The following is a 25,395-nucleotide window of genomic DNA, read 5'->3' as shown; positions in this document are numbered from 1 at the left end:
TTGAGTCCTTGCTGCCCCTCTGCTGGCCGTGCTTAAAGGTTATTGTCTGGGCTGCTGCTTGGCGTGGCAAGTAAATCTGTTGCTCTGACATATGTTGTGAGTCAGGTCTAGGGTTGCACACAGCTCCTCCCTGTAATGTGCCATAAGGGCATCCTGATGTTAGTACAGTCAATTTACATTCTAGTTTACAATCTGAACAAATTTGCCTGTATGTCTGAAAGAACAGACCCACCCCAAAATGAAGCAAACATAGCTTTGAGGGGGAAAGCAGCAATGCGTTTTCTGTCCTCACAAAATAATAACTCAAGAGGTGCTCAGAACCCCAGGTCAGGGAAGACAACAGGGAAATAAACAGAGTACAAGAAAAGCAGCAATAAGTACCATAAAGATAGCAGAAAGCTTTGGGAATGTCTCCACCCTGGAGTTCATATATTTTTAAATGTCTAGTTGTATTTTAATATCTAGTTATAAATAAAGAATCTGGCTCAGGCACAGGAACACTACTTTTTAAAACTTTAACATCTAAGAATAGTGTGGTGCTGGAGCTGGTCTTACTTTACATACTTACCAGTGACTCGGAAGAGAGACTGCACATGTTTGTGGTTGCTCTGTAATTGTCAAGAACAAAACTACACAGCTCTCTAACCCAGCCTATGGATGGAAGTTCACCTTAAGGTAGTTTGCATGGAAGCACCCGAGGTGTTTCTTCTGATCTCAAGAGCTTTGCATGGAGATGGCTGTTGTGGCTACAGTGATGTCCCTGAGCTAGTGTGTCCCAGAATCCAAAAAGCCCAGGATTGCTTAGGAATTAAGAAAAGAACCCCTAAATATCTCAGTGTGTGAGCAAGCATACAACAAACCTGGAATACAGCTGTTCACAGGTCTAGGAACCAGCGAGGTATTGGCTGATCCAGCCTGGCCTTGGCTGAGTTGATCCACAGCTCTGCATCTGCATGTTCCATTGTGGAACAGGAGCAGAGCTCGGCTGAGGGTGGATGCTTTAGTTGCATGTGGCAGATGAAGAATCAGTCACCAAGGTCAAAGCTTGGAGGGAAGACTGTCAAGCTTTGTAAAGACACACAGGGAATGGCTGACTCAGAGGGGACTTGTACCTGGGCTTTGGATCCCTTCCTGCCTTTAACAGATGTTTTCTGGGCAACCATGCCGTAGCAGGCATGGCACTGGGCCTAGAAATAGAAGAACAAGGCTAAGATTCTCCCACTGGGACATGATGGTGGCACATGACCTAGTCATCTCAACTCCATTCACAGCAACTCTACTAGGTCACCCAAGCTGAGATCTCACTCTGGCTCCTGAGGAAGCATAGATGCAACCTTCCCGTGGGTCTTCATCTCCTTGTGTTCAGCTCTGCCTTCCTTGTTGCCTTATGGACTGTCTCAAGGGAATACTACCCCAATCCTTCTGAATATAGCTCTGTCTCAGAGCAGGTTTCCAGGGCAACCAGTTCATAAAGACTGCAAGTAGAAATGCCTCTCTGAGGTCCTGATGCTCAGGCTAAATCTTGATGGCATCCTGAGAAAGTTCACCTATGCACAGAAGGAAGAGCAACTGAGAGATCCCAGGGATGGATCCTCCAGGGCATGGGGAGGGTCCAGTGAAGGTGTGATGGGGGCAGTTCTGGACAGACTACAAGGGTACAGAGAACTGCAGAAAGCTTGCATCTCTTTAGAAGCTGGTGGGAAGCCACCAGTGGGGTTTGACTAGAGATTTGACAACTTTGATCTGTTATATAGAAGTCCCTTGACTATATTTCTGGCAGACTGATGAATGGCCCTCAAGGGTCATGCTCTAATATGCAAATGTTACTCTATATGGGAAAAGGTGACTTTACAAATATGGATACTGGGGGATCTTGAGATGAAGATATTCTATTTGGTAAGAGACATCTTATACCCAGATAGGTCTAGAATAGTAACAGGCCCCTTCCAGGAGGTCAGATTTCAGGATATGATGATAGAAGCAGAGGTTGGAGTGAGGTGGCTATAAGGCCAGGTATGTGGGCTGCTTCTAGAATCTGGGATAGACTTGGGATCAATTCATCCCTGAAGATTCTAGAAGGAACCGACTCTGGTAAGCCCTCTTGGCTACCCTCTGATGACTCATTTTTTTGTGTCTGACCTCCAGAACTATAAAGGGATAAGTTTGTATTGCTCTGTGTTGTTTTCATTTTGCAGTCATTTGTTTCAGCACTGACAGGGTATTTAAACACAAAGTCAAGTGTTGAGGTGGCTGATAATATTGGAAGGGCACAATGATGGTGTCTGGAGTCATGTGACAGGATAGCTTGAGTCATCATGGGATGTAAAGAAGGGGTAGATGTGACTCAAAGTCTAGGCAGAGCTGGGCTCAGAATGTACCCCTAAATCTTCCTAGCAAGTTTAGTAGGTGCTCAGGGGCTTAGATTTCTCCTTTCTGGTATGGTGATTGTACTTGTCTCATGAATTTGTTGGGAACCTTCAGTCAGCTCAATGAATGACTTAACACCAAATTTGAGACATTGTGTCTTGTTCTGTCTGCTTGACCCCTCTTCTGAGAGCCAAGGGTGGGGCATCTTCCCAGACCCCTTCATCCAGTTCTCTATAGTACCTTCTGAATCCCACGTAAAAGAAGGTCCTTAACTTCTGGAACTGATCAGCCCATAAAGTGGCCCAGGCTCATTGTATGTGCCATTTGCTTATGTTCTCCCAGAGTGGTCTACAGAGACAACTTGGATGCAAGGAGCCAGTTCTTGAATTGATTTGAGAGAGACTCCTATGTAAGATGACATTGATCTGAGTTGTCCTGCCACAGGGCTGAGAGACTGGGCACTCATATGGCAGTCCTCACCTCTAATGGCTAAAGAGGACTAGTGTGCATTGCTGCTGCTGGCTAGGAATAGCCTTCAGCAGAAAGGCTAGAAATCACTGGCATGTATGGAGACTGGAGATGGCCTCTGAGATAGGCATAGTGGATGTGGTTGGGACAATTCTAGTATCTGTGCTTAGACAGAAACGCCTGAGTTATGTTGTGGGAGCAGACACCCTCTGGATGCTGAAGGGAAGTCAGCCACAGAGAGATATAGTCAAAACAGCTAGGTTGTGCTACCCAACACGGAGACACCCAGGTTCTTAGGTTCAAACCAGACTCATTCTTTCCCCAGGGTAAATCATTGAAACCCTTCTGGGAAGATGCCTTGAGCAGGTGACCACCATCATGGTGTGACCTTTAGAGAATAGAGGATGGAGGGTCCACTGTGATGACCCTGTATTTCAAGTATCAACAGAAGACCAAGTGGCTCTCAGTAGCTGGGAAGGAACTCGCAAAGCATTGCTCTTTGTGCGTGCTGTAGGTGGCCACCAAGGTGGCTCCAGTGGTACTCATGTCCTGAATCTCATGGCCAGTCCCGCTATTCCTTGAGGATCTAGAACACTGCTACTAGGGAAAGTCCCTTCTGTGACAGGTTCAGGAAAGCTCTCTATTTCCTCCTCCATTGCTGGCTTTGATGAAGAGGTCACCATTGTTAGGGAGACCTGCATGGCTAGGAACTCAGAGTGGCCTCCTGTTACCAGCTACCTAGGAATTGGGGCTTTCATTTTCACAACCCAAAAGGTAATGGGTCTGCCAACTGTCATATCAAGACCTGTCACATTATCTTTAATCCAGGCCAATCCCTTGAAGCCACTTGAGGGATTTTGAAGCACAGTATAGATTAAGATAAGAACCCCTCTCCAGCACAAACATAGACATGGAGGAACTAGTACATGCTGTTTTAAGTCTCTTAGTTGTAGTAATTTTATAGAGACAGAAAAATAATATATATGTGAAAATAGATCTAGGGACTATCCATAGAATCCTTGTTCAGAACCATGAAATTGTGTAGGACATCTCTACATTTAGCAATGTCCTTCATCTCAGGACAACAGAGTCCAACCCAGGCACAGTGTTGACTTGAGCTCTACCCTATAGACACCTCCAGGGTCAAGGTGCTGCACGTCAACACCCATCTTCTATACTTAGTGCTCTGGAAGGGTCTCCAGGCAGATGATGGCATTGACTCATCAGAACTCAAGATGTCACCTGGAGAATCTTAGCTAGCAGTGACTCACTAAAGAGCACAGCCTTCCACACTGCCTCCTACTGACAGACTAAGTTTCATCCCTTTCATGGGAAACCTGGGATAGCAAAAGATGGTTATAGTTCGTTATCAATTCAAAATACTGACTGAGCCCTAAAGTCTCCACTCAAATTCCAGTGAGTTCTTGGGTTCTGCCATCCCTAGAGAATCATATTACTTCCTTGCTTCAGACTTCTCATCCGTGAGTCCATGGGTACTACAAAGGTCTGGATTAAAATGCCGTCATTGACTAAGTACGTGGCCCTGAGTAAGTAATTGAAACACTCTCTGAATTTCAATGTCCACATCTGGGAGAAATGAGAAGCAAGAGCACACTTAAACAATATCGTAAAACTCCAGGGTCTGGTACTTAGTTGCTACTCAGTGGCTCTTCCTCCCCACTCTATCCACACATTAGAGGTATTTATGCAGAAAAGTTTATGCGACATATACAAGTTTGGGGTACTTACATAGAAAATGTCTCATGCTGCCTGCCTGACAATGAGAGATAATGTTTGGCTCCACATGGATGAGATTGATCAGCGTTATTTGAACTGCTTATAATAAAATGTGACAGGCAGACTTTGGTATTTTACCACCCGAATTTTCTTTTATAGACTCCTCACCATCGTTGCAAAGTTCAGCACTTTTTTTTTTCATGTCGATGTATTAGGCAATATTCATATCCTTCTTGGGCAATCGCCTTTGCAGCTGAATCAATGGCCTGCGGGCATGAGAAGGAGGCGGTTTTATCTCAACTTTATTTATTCTGTGATTATACTGAGACTATTAAATGGCATCTCCCCTTTCCCCTCCCCCTTGGCCCATTCTCCACCATCCTCCAAAACCTCTCGCACACTCAGCTCTTTTGTGAATTCTCCCACTGCCGTGCCTCCTGCTACCCAAATATTTCCCTCTGCTGGCGGCGTCCCAAGTTTGAATAAAGGCCTGCTGGATGAGTGAGCCACTATTCTGAGTCATTCAGTCACTCATTCAAGAAATACTCTTTGGGGATTTATTTACAGTGAGCTGATCCTGGAGGATACAGGAGAGAGGAAGGCGGGAGGATATCGTTGTTCCTATATGTAAAGGGGTTGTAGCTGGGATGTGTTCCAGAAGGGAGCCATTTCTGCAGAGGAGCCGTGTGAATATTCAGGAGCGTTGTTGTTGGAAGTGAATAGTCAAGAGGGAAGGTTTCCCAATGATGTGTCCTTCCACTCAAGGTGGGAAGGAAAACCACACCAAAGTGGAGGGCAGGGCATCAGGGAAGGGACGGCTTGTGCAAGGTCCTGAAGGCTGGAGGAGGGGAACAGGCCAATTGGAAGGCTCCTGAACCTGGAGCCTGACAGGTAGAGGCCACACACCTGCATCTTCATAGATATAACTGTGTGTTTCAGCCCCATGCCCAGGGGAATGGAGAGGCCCAAGGAAAACAGGGTATAGAGCATCATCAGAAGTGGACTTTCGTGTCACAGTAGGCTCTCTGGATGGAGGAGAGGGAAAGGATTGCCAGGAGCCAGTGTGGAAGCAGTTTTGGGATCTAATTTGGAGCCGATATGGCTACAGAACAGTGAGGTAATGGGTGTTGAGAGCAAAGCTACAAAGTACCGTGGTAGATTGAGCATGGAGGGTGCAAGTAGGATGGGCATGTAGCGTAATGTCTGCATTGGCAGTTCTCCTCATTTCCTGGCTGCCGCTGACTGCCATTCTGCCGCTAGAAAGCACTAGAAGAAGACCAAATTAGGGGAGCCAGGGAGTGTCCCACTTGGAGTAGTTTAGAATCTAAAAGTGATTGTACTTGAGACAGCCCATGCTTATCTGGCAGGAAGATGCCGAAGAAGTCTCTGGTTATTAGCTGATCTTGTTATGTTTTCCCCAATCCACCTCTAACCCACCTCAATCATAAGGCAGCAGTCTGTGCTACCAGGCTGCACTGTCTTTGTCTTATGAAAGGTGATCCAAGTGGCAAGGGCAGAGGTCGGTGGACTCATCACTCTCCCTCCTTGCACCTGGAGGAGTCAGGTGGTATCTTCCCATTTTTTTCCATCATAAAAATTCCACCCCTTTAAAGTGTGCTTGTATTCCCATTCCCACTACTTCTATTAATATCTTAAAATCTTCAGTGATTTAGGAAGTTATTGTGTATTGTTTGAGGAACCACTGGACCAAGGAAACCAAATAAACATCCTTGGTTTCACCAGACTGAGGTTGAGTGGTAGTGGCCACCTGGTGTGCTGTGTAGAAGGAGAATCTAAAAGCATAGCAGGGCTCAGTAGGAAGGCATTCTGGGATTAATTAGTAATGCCTGTCATAAGTTCAGGAAGGGAAAACAGGGTCACATGAGCCAAGTCAGTTTTATTCCTGCCAGACTCTTTCTTATCTGTAAGAAAAAAACTCTTAAAAATCCATGTACATTGTCAGAATCTCAAGTTATCCCCGAATGCCGTTCTTTAGATATTTCTGAGTTCCTTAGAGAACACATTGGAATGCAAGCACTAATAGTCAGCTGTTAGCTCTTGGTCTCCCACTCAGCACTTGGCTGCCCAGATGGGTCTGATAAATTATTTTCAACACCACATCTCACCACTGTCTCTGCCTTCTACTCCATCTCTGTATCTGGGTGGAGTTAGAATGTGGCCTCTGTTCTGAGCAGAGGAATTTCTGTCCCTTCCTTAACTTGTGTGCTGCTTCTGGGAGCCAAGGAGAGGAAAAATCTGATGGCCTCAATGGGCTGCACACCCTTTGCCCATGCTCACCTGTGCTTCACGGCACTGGATTTGGGAACAGAAAGCTGTTTGGGTGACTTTTTGAGAAAGCCCAGCTGAATTTTCACAAGTAGCATAGTTTTCAGGACATTGATTGTCACTCGATGCATTGGATCAGTGGGAGATCTGAAGGGAAGGAAGGGTGCTATGCCATACAAGAGGCACGGTCTGGTACAGTTGAGCTCAGTGACTTTTGGATTTATAAGAGTACATTTAATTTTTAACAGATTATATACACGATAGTGAGTGACATTAAACATACAGTTAAATCAGCCATAACCCATTTAAAGCAGCCTTGCAGATAAAGGTCTCAAATCTACTAGCCTACTGAATGTATCCCTTATCTACACACATCTGTCAATGACTTTTCACAACACTAAGCCTTTCTAATGCATCCAAGGCAATAGTTTTCTTTCCCCCAAGCATGAAATGCAGGTGACACCTACTGTCTGTGAACAAGATGAGGGAAAGCCCTTAGATTTGGCATGAGTAGATGTTTTGTGAACACAGACTTTTCTGGGACTCTGATAAGTCTTTGCCCAGTACCCTGATTGGAAAAGAGAGGATAGAAACACCCACAGACATGCTTTGTTCAATCCAGAGCAATATAGTTGAGACTGACTCCATTTATGTCATAGAACATTGTAAATGTTTGATACACAGCAGGGTTACTTCCTAATATTGCTGATACCAATGAGGGAAAAAACACTAACTATGCAAGTTAAACAGAAAGGAAATAATGCTGATTATACTAAAAAATTAGCAAAGACGTGATCATTTTGCAAGGATTAGAATTTCAATCATCACAAAATAGTTGATGTGATAACACAGATGTCACTGCTAGCATCCTAACAGCTCATGCACCTTTGGTTTGATGGACACAAGATGTCAAAGGGGAGGCATTGATCAGAGAACTACTGTCATTCACATGGCTGGAGAAAATCTAAGTGCCTGGGACTGCAGAATTTATAGGCTGCTTCCATTCCATTCATGTCCCAAGACTTCTTTGTCCTTGAGTCAATTAGGCCAGCATGGATGATTTTAATTTGGTGCTATGTGTAGTAATTAATCTACTGCCTCAAAATTTAGCAACTTAAAACCATTTATTGTCTAATGAATTGTAAATGAAAGGTTCCTAGTTTGGTGTCTTTCATGATGTTGCCATCTAGTCTAACATGTTGGTCAAGCAGGGAGCCAACTGTAGGCACCACTAGGGCTGAGGAGCCAATTCTTAGATGGCACCTCATGTGCTCACTGTGTCTCTCCATAGTGCTCCAGGGGCCCCTGCATGGCATGGTGAATTACCTTCACCAAAGCATCCCAGAGAGGAAGGCAAGGGAGGAACCAGCATGCCACATAAGTCCTAATCTCAGATATCGCACATAGTTATTTCTTCACACTCCAGATGTGGGAAGCTGGTCACTGGGGGCAGCTCCATACTTAAGGAGTAAAAAATTATTCAAGTCAACTCATAAAGGGAAGAATGTCTTAAAACTCGTTGGCATCTTTTAAGCCACCATGTGTGTTCACATCACCTCCTTTTCAATTTTAGATGTACAAAGGCTTTATCAGGGTCTCAGAAGGGTATGACATCACAGAAGACTTGTGTGTTTGTGTTCCCATTAAAAGGTAGTCTGAGCAAAATTTGCAACAGGTTCCCAGGGACTGCAGATGTCTGGGTACAGAGAGGCAAGGGTGTCACATCCACTCCAGGTTGTCCTCATGATCTCCTCAACTTTAAAGGGGCTATTTATGTTTGTGCTCATATTTGTATACGGGCACTTGTATATGTGTTTGAATCTTTGTCACTAATTCTAAACATACCCAAATGGTTTAAATATAAGAAATCTGCATTTCATTACTAAGAATATGTTATAATAAAGTTATGGAAATGTATGGTCTGCTGTACTGAATAGGACTGGAAGGTGTTACCTGCCCCACAGAGAGGCCCCTGAGGGCTGGGTTGTGTACTTGGTACACAGGAACTATAAAGGATTATTTGATGGGTGGATGGATGTCTGTGTATGTGTGTATGTATGTGTGTATATAAATATATATATGTATGTATTATGTAATTGTGTATGTGTGCATGACTGTATATATGGGTGGATTAGTGGGTAGAAGGAGACTGTTGAGTTCAGCTTGAATAAGCAGGTTCCAATGGCTTTAGTCAGCAGAATAATACTAAGCCCATGATAGGAAAAACTGGAGCATGGCTAAGAACTGTAATTTCAAGGGAATACTGTCTCTGTCCTTTGTAGTATACTGTATCAAATGGAAAGAGTCCAGCATCCAGGGGCTATTTGCTGTTTACATCTAAAAGTGAAACTGAGTGGCTTGCTTTTAGTCAAGACTGAGTAGAAATTCTATCTTCCTTGAAGATCTTTGTCTGAGGTGAGGGAAAGGAAATATATAGATTTAGGTTAGCATATAACACGTGATGCTTCTTGCTCATGGGTATGAGGCCAGCTGTCAGCAGGGTGGTTTGATCTTGGTTGAGCTTCCTTACCCTCCTTGGAGCCAAATGACAATTTGGGTCTATTCTGTTCTTGGCTGTGATTACGAGGAGATGGGTGTTGCTCCATCTCTCTCATACTTCAGAGGTCCTCTTGGGCATGCACATGTCCTCAGAGCAAGCGCAGGGGCACTAGAGAGGCAAGCTGAGACCTGCAGGTGTTTTCAAGGATACTTGCCAGTTCCTTCCACTGAGCATGTGTCAGGGGGACATTAAACAAGCACATGTGGCCATAAGGAACTGGGTAGTGGTTGTGTTTCCTCTGGAAAGCAAAGGACTATTCCTATGAACTTCAGATGGGTCCACATACTTTCTTTCTGAAAAGAGACCAATAGTAAATATTTCAGGTTTTGAAGACTCCATACCTATCCTAGACTACATTTTTCTCTTGTGTTTCCTTCTTTCTATCTTTTGTATTATAAATCCCCTCTCCCATTAATAATACTTCATAAACAGTCTTTTTTTGTGGACTATGCCAAACTGGGATGGCTCTGAGTCATAGGTTGCCAACTGATGGTTTGAATGGAAAAATATTTGTTCTTCCAACAATGTCCCAAGTCCTGTTGGCAAAAGACACCTGCCACTTGCCATTTATTTTGATCTACCTCATAGCCTGGTTGTTGAAGGCAAAGGTACTGACAGCAGTTACTCTGAGAGAGGTGAAGTGTTTAGATGAAACTGGACCCAGCCTAGGAGGGTGTAGATGCTCACCCACAGTGTTCCTGCTAGGGTTTGCCTCCCTTGCCTCTGGGGCTGAGCTTCTCTGAGGAAGCTGAGTGGGGAGGATGCACGCTCCACTGTTGGTGAGGATCACATTGTTGTGGCCCAGAGTAGGTTGAATGGAAGCTGATTTCAAGGGCGTCCATAGAGAGGCAGCACAATCCCCAAGGCCCATGCCCCATGCCAGCTTCCACCACTTAAGCATGGCTGTTTTTCATGTAGGCCTTAGCCTCGGCAACAAAGACCCTTCCAGACACAGTGTTTAACACAAGTCTACATGGTGATCACCACACTGTTATCTCTAAACTAAACCTTAGCCAGGATGCACATGGCTTAAATTCCTAGGCTCAAACACACAAGCACAGTATGTACCATTGTCTTTCTCCAGGAGTGAGACAATGCTATTGAGCAACTGAGATGGAATGTTAAGACAGTCACCTGTCTGTGTCACGTGTTACTTAGATGGCAAGATAACATCTAACTTCATGTGGTTTGTATTTGTTCACAAGGATGGTAGTAATAGGAGGTTCAGAAGTCCTCTGGAAAAAGACCTTTATATAAAGTGAGTCAGCAAATTATTGGATCCAACCACATGTCCATGCTTAAGAAGAATTTTGTTTCTCTGTTCTCAGGCTAAGACTGGTTTGCTTAGCAGCTGGCTTACTGTAGAAGTTTGACTCACAGGAGTCTTTCCTAGGCTGACATACAGAGTAACTTATGCACATTGGTTATGAGTAGTAACATCGCCATGTGTGTGCTGAAGGGCATTATGAGTTCAAAGATAGATATGACTAAATAAACTGGAAACACTAAGGTTAAAACAGATGAGATCATTTTTTACTGTAGAAAGTGTGTGTGTGTGTGTGTGTGTGTGTGTGTGTTTTCACCTATGTATGTGATTTTATGGAGTCGAGTCAACCACTGGTATTGTTCTGTTCACTTCGCTCTTTTGAGATGGGATGTCTCCCTGGCCTGGAATTCACCAAACAGGCTATACTGGCTGGGCAGTGAGCCCTGAGGATCTACATCTCTCTGCCTCCTCACTACCAAGATTACAAACATGACACTATAGCTGGATTTTCATTAACTGGGTTTTAGGAATCAAACTCAGGTCTTCATATGTGCCCAGGAAGCACTTCACTGACCAAGCCATCTTCCCCGTCCTTGTTGGAGCATGCTACACTTACTGAATCATTGTGACCTGGAACAAAAACAAACAAAACAAGAAATAACACACTGAAAAAGCTGAGTCGGTGCCACACATAGAATTCTACTCATACTCTATGCCAAGGAATCCTGGCTGCACTTTCCATGGGGATGAGTCATAGGGTGTGTGTCTGTCTGTCTGTGTCCATGTGTGTGTGTGTGTATCAATCTGTGTGTGTGTCTGTATGTGAGTGGGTCCTAGCTTGCTCTTTTAGGTCACCTCATCAAGCTTCAGTGTTAAAAAAAGGATAAAACAATAACCAGGAGTGCTAACTCTGAACTGTGTGTGTGTGTGTGTGTGTGTGTGTGTGTGTGTGTGTGTGTGTGTGTGTGTGTGTGTGTGTCCATTTCTGGGGACTAACAGTCTGGAATGCAATTCAGATCTAAACCTATGGAAGGCTCTGAGACTGTGAGCACATCCTAAGACTTCGGAAGCAGCTAGAGAAGAGTTGTCAGAAACTTGTTGTTCTTCATCTTGCTTTGGGTCTTCTCCTCCTGTTTCTCCTCCTGCAAGATTTCATGCATGGAAGCTGCTGACAGGGTTTAATTGCCTTCTGATAGGACTTCCCAACATCCCAGGTCCCCCCATCCCCACATGGTGACTGCCCAGAAAAATCACAATTTCGGACACTGTTCTAGGTTCTTAAAGTGACCAAATCAGGCAATGTATATGTTTCTCCTGGTGACCAATCTTTTAGCCTCTTGGAGGTTTCAAGGTCCCCCTCATTGCAAATTCAGTCCTTCCCTATTCCTGGCTGTCTCCAGCCCTGGCCCTATGTGGGGCCCAAAGGAACCTCATTACCTCTGAGTCAGTGCCTCTTCCTGTTTATTTTCTCTCCTCTCAACTAATGACATTATTAGCCCCATCAGCCTCCAAAGTTAGAAAGCTCGAGTACATTTTTATTTCTTCCTTTTCCTTGAAAATCCATGAGCTGATACATCCTTCTGCCCCCGACCCTGAAGTCCATCACACGTCCCCAGTTCCCCTTCATTCCTGTCAGCACTGCCCTAGTTCAGAGGTCTTTTTGTTGCCTGGAATGTCTCAGTTCAGGTAGACTGGTTGACCAGCGAATCCCAGAGACCTGCCCATCTCTGCCTCCCTGGCACTGAGATTACAAGCACCCTCCCACCATACCCAGCTGTCCTGGGTACTGACCTCAGTTCCTCATCTTGCACAACAAGCACTTTGCTGGCTGAGTGTTTCCCCAGTTTCTAGATTCTGCCCTTTGTAGATGAAACGTGTGGTCCCTATGCCCTGATCTTTCCTCATCTTGTAGCTTCTTCTGCTGTGTCCTTGACTCCTACAATTGTTACTAAGAAATGAGAAACTCATTTCCTTGGGCCCTGTACACACTGGATGAGTCCATCTGGTCCACATCCTCAGCTGAGACTTTAGGCGTTTCTGGTCACTGAGTCTATTTCTCGGTGTTCCTACTTTGTGGATTTCTCCACTGTTTTACACGCACCATTGTTTAATTGTTCAGTAGTGTTTTACTTCATGCTTGTTGCCATGACAAAATACAACTCAGGGTGAGAAAGGATTCAGTTTACAATTCCAGGTTGCATAGCGGAGATGCAGTGTCAGGAACTCAACAAAGTTTGAGACACTTATCTACAGAGAAAAATAGATGTGTACAAATCTGCTTACTTGCTTGCCTTTTCTTCTCTTCTACAGTTTATGACCTCCTGCCTAGGGAATGGTGCTGCCCTCAGTGGGCTGGGTGTTCTCACATCAGTTAACAATACAATCCACTACAGTCATGCCCACAGGCCAACCCAATGTAAGCGATCTCTTATTGAAACTATATTCCCACATGATTACAAATTATGTCTAGTTGATGATTAAAATTAACCATCACAAAAAGTATAGAAATCTTCCACAAATTAGTTCATGGAAAATAAATGTGGTTCGTGTACTACTTGGAACTGACCTTGGGTTGTCAGTTGGGGAGTGTCATATTTGACTCCCCACTTGGTGAACCTCAAGTCTTATTGGCACTACTCTGAAGTAGTATCTCTCTGTGTGGTAATGGTGTGGTCTCTGCCTTCAGCATCAGCAAATGGTGAGGGAGTTCTTGCTTCCCAGCATACTTAAGGCATTGCTTAGAGAGGAATTTGGTTGGGTTTCATTAGATCGCTTTCATGTTTGACTAATTTATAAGAATGAGAAGACAGGACGCTCAGATTGTACAAACCTTACTCAAATGCCCTTTTCTCAAGTCAGACAAATTGGGTTGTCATCTTCACCTGGCAGAGAGAGTACAGTTCCCAAGCACATTGAAGCTTTGTCAAAAGCAAGGCAATGGCTGATAAAAGAGCAAATGATGCACATTCGGCCCATTTAAAGTGTTCTGTCTCCCAACCCTGCTTTCCTCCTCCACAGGTCTCCTGTCTCCGAAGCTAGGGACATGGTTCTCTACCCTCTTCAGATAACTGGCTCCACTCCACACTCCCATTGTAGGTAGTTACACTCATCCATGGCCCACACCCATCTCCGGCCCATAGCATCCCAGGGACTATCAGATTACTGCTCACCATGATAGCCTGTTCCATGGAGCGGCTGCTTTACTCAGCTCCTCATCTCCCGCCTGTTTCTACTGTGGTTCTTACCAGGAAATGTTCAAGTTTTGTTCACATTGCTGTGGTAAAATACCCTGGCAAGTGCAGCATTAAGAGTGAAAGTGTTTATTTGGCTGCAATGCCAGATTACAGTCCATCGTTGTGGAGAAGTGGAGGCAGGGATTTGAAGCAACCAGTTGCATCCACAGTCAGGAGTGGAGGGAATACCTGTTTGCATGCTTTGCTAGGCCCACTTTCCCCCCTGTTTTGTACCCAGCACATAAAACACAGGGGACAGGGCTGCCACAATGGGTGGGTCCTTCCACATCAGTTAATGCCATTTAGTTAAGGTGCTCTCCCACAGACGTGACTACAGTGCCACCTGAGCTAGACAATATCTCACGGAGTGTTTCTCTGGGTGATTCTAGATTGTGTCAGGACAACAATAAAAATTACCTGCCATAGAAGTCTAGCCCTTTGTAACCAACCACGCATAGAGGCCCCTTGCTGAGAGCCTGACTTGGGATATGGGTGAAATTCCAGCACCATTCTTTCAGAAATTCCAGAGGCTTCCATGTGACTTTTCATTTGGCTTCAGTTTTATCTGTTTCTTCTTTCTCTTGCAAAGCATTCCTGCTCTCTCTTCCCATTTCACCCCAGCCCCTCCTCTGCAACAGCACCAAATAAAAAACCCATCACACTGCCTGAGCTAAAGGAGCCGGAGAAAGGCAGCCCTTGCAGCTCAAGTGTTTCTAAACTCAGAAACTAAAACCACAAGTAACAGATAAATAACAGAGGGCTGGGGGCTGGGGGCTGGGGGCTGGGGGCAGGGGCTTACAGCCCAGGATGCAAGCAATCCTCAGGCCACTTTCTGCTCTCTGAACCTCCCAAGGCCTCCTCTCCCTGCCCCTAGCATGGACTGAATGCCTTGATTGGGTATCAGTTTTTCTGAGACTGACTTTGAATTATACATGTTACAGAATGAAACACTAGGGCTGCGTCCTCAGAGGCCACTCTGGCTCTCCTGTTTCTGAACTTTAGCAAAGCTTCTTTCAGTTTATGCAAGCCCGTTTCAACAGCTTGCAGGAAGTGTGGGAAGGATGTCGTTCATTCATTCACTCATTCATGCATTCATTTATTCATTCATTCAGTGCCTGTAAGTACTGGGGCTACAAAGACATCTACGGCCCATTATGAACTCTCTCGAAGACTTTAGAAGCTAAGGAAGACAGGCAAGCAAACCAGGGGCTTAAATACCTTGGGGTCGGGCCTCCCATCAGGTGGGGGTGGGGAAGGCCTCCGAGGAAGTGACCCAAGATCAGACACACTGCTCCCTCTCCTGTCCTGGTTAAACCAAGGTTTTCCACAGGAGGAAACGGAACTCAGGTGTCAAAAGAACCATATCAGCCTGACCCCTAGAAGTTCGTTTGCACTGAATTGACTAACTGCTCACAGCCTCATGTCCCAAGCTGTTAAAGGGTAGAATAATACCCACCTGATAAAGTATGTGACATAATGGGGAGGGTGTTTGAACTGTGCTCAGTGTAAGAGGTAACACACACACACATGACTCAATGATTGTCAGTAACTGCCCTCCCTGTGTGTGTGTGTACACGTGTGTGTGCACACCTACTGGCATATGCAGAGGCCAGGGATCAGCCTCACCAGCCTCAGGTGTTACATTTGCAGTGTTGGTGCACTTGATTATTTTTCTGCTTTTTGAGGCAAGGTTTTGTGCTGACCTGGAACCCACAATTTGGCTGGTAGGCTGAACCCTGGAGATCCACTTGTCTCTACCTCCCCAGCATTAAGATTACAAGCCATTGCCACCATTGCCACATTTTTTCATGTAGGAGCTTAGGAATTGAACTCAGGTCTCCATGCTCACAGGTAAGCAAGTTACCAACTGAGCTGTCTTGTCAGCCCTGTTTGTCAATTCTAACAATTAAACAAGCCAGGGTATCACAACACCTAACATCTACTCCATATCTTGCTGCTTTGACACAAGGAAGGTAGATGACAGCAGATTGCTGCTAGACAGGCAAATAAATGGTTTCAGGTTTCTATTCTTGTGGGTGCCACTGAGACCCACTATATACCTATGTCAAAGCCTGCAATTTATCAAAAATAAAGCAAGAGATAGTAGCAATCTCATTGGCCGCAAAAACAGCAGGATCCAGGCAAAGAGATTGCTTCTAGGGACATTATTTCATGATGAGTTGTCAGCTCAATATCACAATAGAGGGAGGACCAGGCAAGGCTACCCTTCTACACAGTCCAGTGTATTCTGATTTAAGATCTGGCTTCCTCCCACCTTCTCTCCAGCAACCTCTCCAGATTTGAAACAATTAGAATTCAATATGCAAATACAATGTCTGATTAGTGGAGCCATGCAGCCACCTCCAGTGCCCAATGCACAAATGTGCAACACCACATGGCTCCGGAAATTAGTACAGCTTCCTACCGACCCCATCAGATCTGTCCTTAACTACATTTTGATTACAAGGGGCCAAGAAAATTTCAGCAATAGGGCTTTTACTGGCCTGTGGATTTCTAAACTCATTTTTAAAGTTTGCAAAGTATTCCTTTCCTCTTTTTTTCTCACAGGCATGTTTCCTCCTTCCAAGTATCTTATTTAGACTTTCCCTTAGGCTTTAAATTTCATGAAGGTTGAAATGACATGGACCACAGTCTAAGCACATTCAGAGGCTTTGGATGGCCAGCATCATTCTGGAGAGAGCTGGAGCTGACTGTGCTTCTCTTTCGTTTGTGATCCTATGAGGGAGTAGATTCTGTGCTGTGACTCCTGGCTGTGCAGGGACCATGTGGCTGCTTTTCCCACAGGCATGGCTACCTGGAAAGCCATTCACCGGGCTCTTCAGTGTTGGCTTTTGTAGACTTTGGCCTGACATACAATCTATATGTCAAGTTGATGGCCATGCTGTCCTTGCCTCCCTTCCCTTCCTCTTCACTCACTTCTTCCTTCCTTCTTCTCTTAGTCTCTCTCCCCTCTCTTCTTTCTTGCTTATTATTTCCCTCTCCCTCTCTCCCCCTGTATCACCACTAAATTCAACTCTTACTCCAGGTAATACTTGGGGCTTCAGATGCATTACATGTAGAGTAGATTTTATTGCCATGGTAATGGTGAAGCCTAGGATTAAAAACCAGATGGGCTGGAGAGATGACCAAGAACATTTACTGCTGCTGCAGAAAACCATGTTTGGTTCCCAACACCCATATCAGGCTGATCACAACTACCTGTAACTTCATTTCAAATGGATCTGATGGCCTTGGACCTCTTCAGCCAGGTACACATATGTGGTGCATATAAACTCAATAGATACTACACACACACACACACACACACACACACACACACACACACACTCACACCACACCACACTCTCATAAAATATTCAGAAAAAATGATTTGGAAATCAGCTCTTTTTCTAAATCTTTCAATTAAGAAATCACTTTCACAAAGTTATACATTTAGTGTCCTCCCACTATGCACTTAGTGGGTCCTCTTTGGTCAAAATGGAAAGGATGCTCCCATTTGATACTGTCATAGATGCCTTGAAGAGGAGGCCCAAGGTGTGTCTATCCACTGTTCAGTGGGAAAATAGCTTCCGTTACAGGCTCTTTCTTTGCTTCCTAAAGTATAGACTTGGAAGTTCAGCAGTTTAGTCAAGTAGTTGGGTTGGTGGTAGTCCGCTTAACTAATTAACACCAATTCCATGCTTGAATTTTTCCCCATTAACTGAACAAAAGCCATCACTAATGAGGCCAGCACAGAATGCCATCTGACTGACTTTGTTGGAGAGAATTAAAATGAGAAAATATTATAAATATGTGTGGGAATTGGACAGGGCCAGACATGATATTCAGTACACTTAATAACAAGTGTATAAGGGCACTGACCAATCAGAGCAGACAATGATACTCTGGGCATTTGGAAGAAAAGGAGGAAGACTTATTCTAACATGTCATAGTAAGGCATATGAGCCAGGTACAGGACTCATCTCGGGCAAGATCTTTCCTCTAAGATTTTAAAGAAATGGAAAGAATAGTCATCCCAGGAGCTAGGTCTGTGCGAGATAACAGAATGACTTGATGCTGGTGGATGTGAGGGTGAGTGGATTGGAGGAGAAGTCTGGGCATCTTAGCAGAATTAGCTCCAAAGAGGATTGGTCATATGCCAGCTTGTGTATATTTGCATGTAATTAGCATAAAGCTACTCACTAAGGATCTGTGAATTGCATATGCAACTCATCACCCAGCAACCTCTTGGAATACCATTTATATGATATTCAAAGATATGTTTGGTTATAGAGAATAGAAACTTGCTGAAATTTATTCAAATAAAAAGAGGATGTGAGTCAGAGAGCCTCAGGACCTCACACTCCACAGGACAGACTTGTTTTTCTTCATGGATTTGGTCCCTAGGTTAGTGGTACCAGCTAGGGACTTTGCCTCATGTAACCATCCAACTTCGCTGTGTCTGAATGATACTCAGATGTTCCCTTGGGCATGATCTTTGTATCATGGCACTTAGCTTTCTTGTGTGACTGCTTTTTGGTGCATGGCTAGGGACAAGTGGTTTGTTTGCTGATAAAGGACCGTGTGAGTGCTGTATGCAATATCCAGCTCCCAGATCATGCATCCAAGCTCGACTATGTAGCCATGTGGCTGTCAGGGAGCTAGAAAGTCTAGCTGACTAGTCTAGCATTGTGGGCTGTCTTGCACTTTTCTGCTGTGCGTGAAGGGAACACTCTGTATTTTGGTAGACCAGAGGGAGTCAGTGTAGGTTGGGTTAAGGCCATCTTGGAGAAGCCAGCTAGCTGGGTATGGTAATGTGGGAGCTGCAAGTTTTCCAGAGGAGCTCTCTGTTTCCCATCTTTTGTCTCCCATTCTCTGCCTCTCCTACTGTCTCTTTTACCTGAAGATGACTCTTCTCTCCTGTCTCCTACCCATCCTCTCCTGGTCATCTGTCTTGAACCTGGCTTCAAATACTATCCTCCGCAATACTGTACTTGGGCTCCCAAATCTGAAGTGTCCTGCTGTGTCTCTTGGCTGTTATTACTTGAAGATCTCATTACCCTCCCATAGGGAGTCAAGAACAACTGGCCTTACCACCTAGGGGTAGGGGGTCCCAATCTGCTTTCAATGGCCCAGTAACATGAGGTATAACCAATGGAAAGCAGAAACATTTTCTGATATACCTTCTTCCTAACTGACCTAAGCATGACACAGCACCACAGCTATCAGCATGGGATATAGGTATGAGCATTGGGTATAGATATTAGCATAAACTATAGATATTAATACATAGCGCAATATATAGGTATTGGCAAAGGCTTTATATATTATATTACATATATGGATATAGATACTAGTACAACATTAGATATTAACACGAAGCCCAGAAGAAAGTATGCAGGCAGCTGGGCCACATGAAGCATTCTGCCATGTCAATCTCTTATGCAAGGTGACTTGTTTCTTAGTTGTCTCTATATTTGGACACTGTAACTCTGTGCTTGAGAGGTCGAGGAGGCCTGAGTGCTAACTTCATGGCTTAAAGGTGCTTCCACCTCTGAGCTGAGAAATGGGACGGCTCAAGGGTGAGAGCCAGCATGAGATGCCATTGTCCTGCTCAGTCTCGTCACCAGCATGGATATGGAGGTGATCACGGTGGATTGTAGTCTGAGTCATCCTGTCTGCGAACCAGAGTGAGTGAATGCACCCTGATCAACTCTCATCTTCTACTCACCACCCACACTGCCATTAAAAGTAATACCCAAGCCGCGAAAACTCTGGGCTGAACTCACCGTTTTCTCTGGTGTATAGTTTATTCCACAGGGATAATTTTTAAACAAATTATTTAAGCTAAATCCAGTCATGTGCTTTATTTAAAGTGACAGACTCGTAACAGTCTGTAGTTGGCCATATGAGCCCTTGGAATTTGAAGGCCTCAATTCTAATTCTGGCTCCTGGCATTGCCAGGTATGTGCCTCCAGGCTGGATCTTTCTGGTGTCCAGAGTTTCTGTTGCTTCTTTCACAGATAGTGCGAATGCTGGTAGTCACTTTGCGGGGTTGTGAGGGAGTGAGTTGATGTACCAAGAGCCTCTGGCTTGGAACTGGCACATATCTGGCAATTCAGAAAACGTGTGGCTTAACAGAACACCAGTCCTTCCTCACCAAAGGGTCCAGGGAAGACAGGACGACCTATGAAGGGCTGTCTCCATGTTCCCACTGCCTTTTGGACTTGGTGACACTAGAATTAGGATGGCCTGAGAAAGACTGCTGTTAGAGTCTACTGACTCTTCACATATTTACATATTATATGTATGTATATAGAAATAAGTGCTTACATACATTACATATATATTTTCACATATATGTGTGAGAGCATGTATATATTTTTATATAAAGATCATAATCAACTATCTCATTATAAGAATGCCTGAAAGTGCCGGGCGGTGGCAGCGCACGCCTTTAATCCCAGCACTTGGGAGACAGAGGCAGGAGGATCTCTGTGAGTTCAAGGCCAGGGGACCGACAGCCTCCAAAGCAATACAGAGAAACCCTGTCTCATAAAAACCAAAAAAAAAAAAAAAAAGAATGCCTGCTGAAAGAACAATTTGAATTTGAATTTGATTTAATGTATTTTAGAAGTTGTCATCTGCTTTTTCCTCTGTGTGTGTGTGTGTGTGTGTGTGTGTGTGTGTGTGTGTGTGTATTTTAAGCTCTGGAAGAAAAACAGCTGGTGCACAGACAGGGTAGATGAAGACACCTGTCACCCTGTCCCTTCCAGTCTTACTTCTGCAGACCTTGCGGCAGAAAGTCCAGACTGCTTGTCAGAAGTGTTCATTGTCTCAAAACACCCTCTGGCATTTTCCATTTCCTTTCCCATGACTTCTAAGGGAGAATTACCCTGTAAGGGTGGTTCACCCATGGGTATTCTAGTGAAAATCCTCAGGACACTGGGATCATAGTGAAGATAGTGCAGAGTACCCAAGAGTTAACTTCATCTCCCCAGCAAGGAGTCCTGGTCATTTGAGGATAGGATCATAGAAATGCAAATGACCCTGGAAATAATAACACCTTGGTGGGAGTTCCAGTACAGAGAAAGATGGGGAATTTGAGACCCCCAGGTAGGGAAAGTTGGAGAATAGATTGAAGAAACATCTGGGACTCAAGGCCTGTGAGGTGTTCCATACAAGGGCTTTTGCTTTTATCTGGTTTAGTCCAGAAGCTAGAGATGTGGTTGAGTTAGCAAAATGCTTGCTGTAGAAGAAGCAGGAGGACTTAATTCAATCTTCATCACTCACCTGAAAAGCTGGGCATAGTGATGAGCACTTGTAGTCCCAGCTCTGGGGAGGTTGAGATGGGTGGATCCTTGAGGCTCACTGGCTGGCTTGCCTAGCCTGCTTGGCAAATCTGAGGCCAATGAGAGAACCTGCCTCAAAAAAAAAAGATGAATCCTTGAGGAATTATATATGCTTGTCCTCTGGTCTACACACACACACACACACACACACACACACACACACACACACACACACACACGTGCCAGCAGACACATGACCACACCGATTTTTAGGGTTCAAGGGAAGAATTTTTCTGAATAGAACCAGATGATGTTAGTAAGTGTGACTTGGTATTCTAACATAGACTCAACTTTCTGTTGCACAAATGGTTAAAGCCTGGAGGTACTAAGGGGCCTCCTTGGCGAAGTCAGACTCATAAACTCCTGATCAAACATAGGACACACATCCTGGTGACAGTGGACAGGTGATGCTCTCATCCCACTAAGGAGCTGTGGGAAATGAGGCTGATGTATCTTGCTGAGCAACACACGGTAAGGAGCAGAAGGTGCTGGACATGAAGTCAGGTGGTCTTAACCACTGTGTCCTCTGGCCTTCCAGTGTCGCACATTCCAAACCTGTCAGAGGACTGTCTGGTTATCCCATCAAGCCTCAGCATCTACTGTGCTAAAGATTTAGTCGCATAAAAGGCAGCCACTTCTCTTTTACTGTATGATCTATTTCTACAGCATGATGTCATTATCTACATGACCTTGATGAGGATAATAACCCAGCTTATAGGGCGGTCAATCTTCATTATTTTTTTACTAATTAGTTAAAGACTCGTGTCATTTGGAGAGAGGCTAAATTACAGAATGCATTTTAGTTTATTACTTTCAAACATACCTTAGCCCTCCCCTGCCAAATTATGTAAGGATGTTCCCTTCTGAGACTCACTTTGATGACTTGTTATTAACATTAATATCGCTTAATATGTAAATGAAAATAAATCTTAATATGAGCCCCTGGCCTGTCCTCTCTGTTCTCATACATCCTTCCCAATAACCAACTGAACACTTTCATTATCCCTTACCAATTATCCCTTACCAGTTTTCATTATCTCATTGGCTTGTTCCTTGCCCATCACACCTTCCCCATCTAAGAGCCTTTCTGATGCAGCTGCTGTTCAAATCCACAGAACTACCATTCACGCTTCAGTTAGTTCCCCTCTTCCCTTCTCCACCTTGGTCCTCCAGTGCTAGCTAAGAGGACAGATTTCCTGTTCGTTCATCTCCATGGTGGTTTGCATAGCCACCTGATTAGGGCCCGCCCACTCCTCAGGGTATCTCTCTGGGGTTCATCTCTCACTGTTTCAGTGTTCCCTTTATTTTCCTCTAGAGTTTTGCCACTGTGGCTTTCAGGCTCCTGTGGGTCAGGTGTTTGCTTGTTTTCTTAGTGAGACTAAGAGCTTTTTGAAGGTTCTCATTCCCACAGGCTAGAGCCTGTTGACCTACTACCTGATGTGTTGTAAATGCTAACTTGTGAATAGTGTGCTCCTGTGTGTGTGTGTGTGTGTGTGTGTGTAGACTTGTGTGTGTGTGTGCTTGTGTGTGTACTACTCTGTGTATGTGTGTGTGTGTGTGTGTGTGTGTTAAAAGATATTTGGCAATATCAAGTCATTGCATCAACTCGTGATTGCAGAGCAATGCAAATCTATTTGGGGTCCCTGCATCAGTCACCTAAGAATCTTTCAGGTTACAAATAAACATGCATATTTTCCAACATATCCAAGGGCTATCTAAAAGGGTTTCTGCATGTGAGGTCCAGGTGTATGTACGTTGAACACACTCTTTGTGTCAGTGTCTAAGGAACAGTGTCTTCAGAACCAGGATGCACACTGAGTCTGGTCTGAAGTAGCTACATAAGCCCCAGGGTTATGAGAGATCAAGAGGGGGGCTTGTGTGGCTCTTTCCTAGGACTCTATCCTTAAGCATGGTTGAGGGCTCTTCCTCAGTTCCTCCCCCTGCTAACACTCTGTAGAACCTGTCCAGGAGGTAGAACACAATATAAAGAGTTTGGTATCTTCACTTAGGAAGGCTGTGAAGAGATGATTGGATTGATGTTCATTAAGTCTTCTATATAAACTTAATTGTCTTAAGAAAATCTCCACTAAAAAGCCAACAAAGCCAAGTGCCACCGAACAAACTAGTGGTTCCCCAATGATTCTGTGACTCGGGGAAAATATCTTAGTATTTCCAGGGCTTCTACAACTGAAGTGTGGAAAAAGGCATCCCTGGGACATGGATATGATGGAACTGGGTCAGATATGTGATGCACTCTGGAGGGCTTGGGCATGATGAGCACTCACTGATGCTGCCTGTGATGATTGCTTTCTGCTCCATCAGTATTCCAGGCATGCTGTGTTTAATTGTGTGATTAACATCCTCGTTTCCATGTCCATCCAAGGCACAGAGACTGGGGTTCATAAGGACCAGGCAGATTGTGCTCAATAAATGTGCAGTTGAGTCAAAAAACAGACAGTCCACAGGGTGCACATGATGTAGAACTACCCGGTGGAGAGCGGACTTCTCTGAAAGTCCAGGTTGTGAATATCTTGAGTAAAGCTAGCTGATTACCATAGATGACAGAGACCCTGATTGCACCTCCTGGCCCTATCTGAGGACCTGAAGAAGGGAGGGGTCCTTCACCGTATGAAGAACCTGAATATCTTCCACTCACAGGCAGTGAACAAAGAAGGAACATTTCCATCATGTGCTTCTCTGGAAAGGATTTTCGATGGGTGGATTCAAATGGGCTTGGCATGCCCATCCCTGGCATTACCCTGCCACAATGCACCCCTCCAGAAATCTGTACAGACGACTAATGATGTTAAAACTACCAGGAACCTCCCTCAATACCCGCTCTTCCTGCCAAATGGTTGAGATTCCAGGCCAGCTGGGTGTCTGCTTATTTACATAATTAATCTAGTATGAAGTCTTTATTTGTCCCCCCTCAGCTTTCTCTTTTCCAGGATAAATAATCCCCAATTCCTCCATCCATAAGCCTCAATTTTACAACCTTTTAATCATTTTGGTGGTTCCCTCCTGGATTTTCTTTTGGCCCTATTTAAGCCTTATCTAAATTTAACAGACATGCTACAATCTGCAATTATGAGAGGCAAATCCATCAGAACCCGGCACCATCTCTCATTTGGATCCCTGTCATCTTCTCACTGTCTGTGATTTTGACATGGGAGATTCTGGACACTCTTTTTGCTCAAATTGGGGTACCGTTATCTACCCTGGTGCCTAAAGTCTCCAAGGTCCTGAAAATCCAGTTCCCATGAAGGCAAAACCAAAGACCACCTGAGTCCAAGAGGGAAATCTTTATTCACTGGATTTGGGGGGTAGGATTCAGTGGATGGAGATACCAGGACCTATTACAGAGAGAAGGTATTGGCAATCCTTATTGTGTGGCCTTGAGAGTATAGGCAGAACAAGTGCTCCCCAAAATCTCCATGAGATGTTATTAGCATCAACAAGGCCCATAATATTATTATTTTTAATATACTATTAGAATCCATCTAGTTGTTTCTGTGTCCAGGATCAGAGCCCAAGGTTCAGGAGTCCAGATTGTGCTCAACCTATATCCAACAGGGAGGCAGATTCTGAATTCTAGGTGTCCTGGGGGAGCTAAGGTATATGAAAGACTCTGACAGCAACAGCCTTTGTAGTATCCTGAGGCCAGGCTAGTCTGAAGTCTTATCTGACTGTCCCTGGATGGCCATTTTCTTATCCGACACCAGGTTGAGCCAAAGAAACAAGCCAGGCAGATTTCCTGACTGTCAGGGGACTTCAGTTCTCAGTGGCAGCTAGCTTAGCCACCACCCAAGAGTCCATAAAAGGCAGCTGGGATAGTTATGACACAGTCAAGAAAAAGTGGCATTGCTGGAGTTCTCAGATGGGGGGTTTGTAGGCAGGGATATTTTGAGAATGGACAAAAAAGAAAAGTGTTGGGACTGAGTTGAGACTGTGGCCTGTCATTGGAAAGACACAACCCACCATTTTGTTTGGCTCATACTTGTCCTCTCCTGGGTCTAATCTATCCTGTAATGGTTGGATTTCTTTCCTCCTTCTCTTCTATGCTGTGACTTGATATTTCCCAGGGAACTGCTTGACAGGGTGTAAACAGTGAAGTGTGTATTTAAG

The 25,395-nt window shown here is 44.6% G+C and overlaps 1 protein-coding gene and 1 long non-coding RNA gene across 3 annotated transcripts in view; one reads left to right on the top strand and one right to left on the bottom strand.

The window, feature by feature from the left end:
* Cdh13 (cadherin 13) overlaps window positions 1–25,395 on the top strand; it is a 973,690-nt gene that overhangs the window by 53,420 nt on the left and 894,875 nt on the right. The gene's annotated exons all lie outside the window — the stretch shown is intronic.
* LOC121136216 overlaps window positions 1–25,395 on the bottom strand; it is a 61,068-nt gene that overhangs the window by 3,305 nt on the left and 32,368 nt on the right. Inside the window, exons 3-4 of one of the 2 annotated variants that reach the window (XR_005873354.1) lie at window positions 21,212–21,339; window positions 4,585–4,838 (exon numbers count right to left, since the gene is read on the bottom strand). This is a non-coding gene — a long non-coding RNA (uncharacterized LOC121136216). The remainder of the gene's footprint in view (window positions 1–4,584; window positions 4,839–21,211; window positions 21,340–25,395) is intronic. The other variant, XR_005873355.1, reaches the window with a different exon arrangement.

This window comes from Mesocricetus auratus, unplaced genomic scaffold, assembly GCF_017639785.1.
Source record: "Mesocricetus auratus isolate SY011 unplaced genomic scaffold, BCM_Maur_2.0 Super-Scaffold_6723, whole genome shotgun sequence".
NCBI classification, from domain to species: Eukaryota; Metazoa; Chordata; class Mammalia; order Rodentia; family Cricetidae; genus Mesocricetus; species Mesocricetus auratus.
Note: the sequence above shows the minus strand (reverse complement) of the source record. Positions and strands in the feature narration are given on the sequence as shown.